Below are 2838 nucleotides of genomic sequence, written 5' to 3'. Positions count from 1 at the left end.
GTTAGTATTGACGAATTGTTACACCCATATCCTACTCAATGATGACATCGTGTATCTAAGTGTTACTTTATAGACGTTATAGGCCCACGTATCTATTTCCCTTCAATAATACTTACGTTAAAAGCTAAAAATTTAACACTATCTGAACGCCTAGGGCAATATACATACTAGTTTCAAAGAAGTAATGGACGGCGTATATTATTGAAAAGACATACACTCATTGCACACTATTACTAACTCACTGGTGATAAATTCTTATCAGGGCGTTTCATCAATTGGTTCGTACATCATACCCCTTCAGGAACTAGAGTTACTTTTAAGTGCCCAAGGTATATACATCCATACTCCATTGTGGCTTTCAAAAAAAGAAGAAGAAAAAAACATACCAAATTTAATGCCCCTATACTTTAAAATAAAGCATGGATATACTGTCGTAACATACACCCAAGTTAGAAAATGGTAAAATAAAAATTGCTCGTATTTGCATGTTTTGGTATTGTGTTACTTATGTTCTGAGGTTATTTTGCGGGGTCAAATAGATGTGACCCTGGTTGATATTGATCATTCGTCTTTATGTTGTTACATTTGTACAGTGTTTGTAGGGATATATGGATATATTGATCTAATAACATGATAGCCTATGAATTTCTAGACTGTTGTGTAAGTTTGTTAAATTGGTAAATTGCATGCTTAGTGGTTTCGAATAGCGATATTAAACTTCGAAAAAGGAGATGCGTTCAAACAATTGCTTGGAGAATCCTACAAAATGTGACATATTTACTATCGTTACTACTCTGTACACGTTTCACTAAATCTTCTACTTTAAGTCTTTGAAAAACAAGCTTGTCATGTTCCTTAGAGAAACGAAACTAAATGCCAGAAAGAGAAAATGTCAATATACCTGTACGTGCGATATATAATTGTTCACAATCGGGTTGCTCACTCAAATTTTAATTTTTTACGGCCTTCGCATTTGTTAAAATAATTAAATAGCACGATTTTTTCAGTACAGAAGGAATGAATAACGTAATTCTAAGTAGATTTTAGTTCTGTTACGTACATGATTTATATTTTGCCAGTTTTTGTTCTAGGTACATGTTGAACCCAATACCATTCGTTGTCGACGGAAATAATTTACATGCTATGAAAGTTTAGTATTTTAGCTAAATGGTGATACGTCCCTTTATTTCAATTACCGATTAATGAGCGATCTTCAAAAATCCATAAAACAAAGCAATATTTAATTTTTGAGTACCCGATGGTAGTCTCGGAAAGGCTTCACACACCATATGTGACCGTACAGCACGAATGAGCCGTAAATGTCCTCAATTGTATTCTGAGTTACAGTGTAAAATGGGCATGAAGGTCATATTCATAGGTATTTCAATTTGGTGCTACGTGTATCTCATTAAATGAGGTACACGTAGCACCAAATTGAGGTACCTATGAATACGACCTTCATGCCCATTTTACTGTAACTCAGAATACAATTGAGGACATTTCGGCTCATTCGTGCTGTACGGTCACATATATTAAAAAGTCTGGTACTTATGGATATGAACAGTCAAGGGTGAACAGTACAAACAACATATTACATACCAGTGTACGAGATTAATTAATGATGCTTACCCACCAGCCTAATATAATCATACAAACAGAGAAAGTGGCTTACGCATCATACACTGGAACAAGGAAACATTCAAACATTACAATCTAGCGCACGAGATCAAGTTAATGATATTTAATCGTTATTCTTAATATATCAATACACATGGGAAAGAAGAATTACGCATCGCACACTAGCACATTTAAACATGAATTTACAAATGGAAACATAGCATGCATAGGCAGATATGCCAGAGTAAAAACTCCAGACATACCTGAATGTGCAGGGACTTGAACCCCAGACCTCTCGCCTGTCGGGCGAGCGCTCTACCACTGAACTACACAGACTGTCCCTGATAAACAAGACTCAAGTCTTGTACTTACGGATATTAGCAGTCAAGGGTGAACAGTACAAACAACATATTACATACCAGTGTACGAGATCAATTATGCTTACCCGCCAGCCTAATATAATCATACACACAGAAACAGAGGCTTACGCATCATACACTGGAACATGGAAACATTCAAACATTACAAACTAGCGCACGAGATTAAATTAATGATGCTTAATCGTTATTCTTAATATATTTAATATACATCGCACACTATCACATTTAAGCATGAATTTACAAATGGAAACATAACATGCATAGGCAGATATACCAGAGTAAAAACTCCGGAAATACCAGCCTGTGCGGGGACTTGAACCACAGACCTCTCGCTTGTTGGGCGAGCGCTCTACCACTGAGCTACACAGACTGTCCCTGATAAACAGGACTCAAGTCTGGTACTTATGGGCACATTCTCCGATAAAGTGTCCAAAAAGCCAAATCTGTGTCGCCCATAGTTACAAGTCGTATTCAGACTTGTTTCGTCAGAAAGAAATGACTTTTATTAATATAACTGATACTTAGGAGTTGCTTTCTGAAGTGTGTGGGGCTAGAGGTTGTAACATGCCTAGAAAGTATAAAACAATAAAGCTGATTATACATATCCATTGTTTTCCTCCATGTCGCCAGCCAAGGTGCGTTCCGTATAATGTGTCCCTGTTCGCTATACATGCGCGCATAATAATGGATTATAGGTACTTTTCATTAGCTGGTATCATGCCCTAATTATAAAGTATAAAACATCACAACGCAGTTTATTAAATTTTTCCAACAGGGCTTTGAGACTATGTCGCCAATATTGTTCACAGATACGTTACCATATTTCTAATGGATAGCAATC

The 2838-nt window shown here is 36.4% G+C and overlaps 1 non-coding gene across 1 annotated transcript; it reads right to left on the bottom strand.

Annotated features, from left to right (window-relative positions):
* Positions 1–2295: 2295 nt before the first annotated feature.
* On the bottom strand, positions 2296–2367 carry Trnav-aac (transfer RNA valine (anticodon AAC)). Its single transcript has one exon. It is a non-coding gene; the product is annotated as a tRNA-Val (tRNA).
* Between the last annotated feature and the right edge of the window lie 471 nt (positions 2368–2838).

The sequence above is a fragment of the Amphiura filiformis genome, chromosome 2 (assembly GCF_039555335.1).
Source record: "Amphiura filiformis chromosome 2, Afil_fr2py, whole genome shotgun sequence".
Lineage (NCBI taxonomy): Eukaryota > Metazoa > Echinodermata > Ophiuroidea > Amphilepidida > Amphiuridae > Amphiura > Amphiura filiformis.
This window is presented reverse-complemented; position numbering and strand designations above follow the sequence as displayed.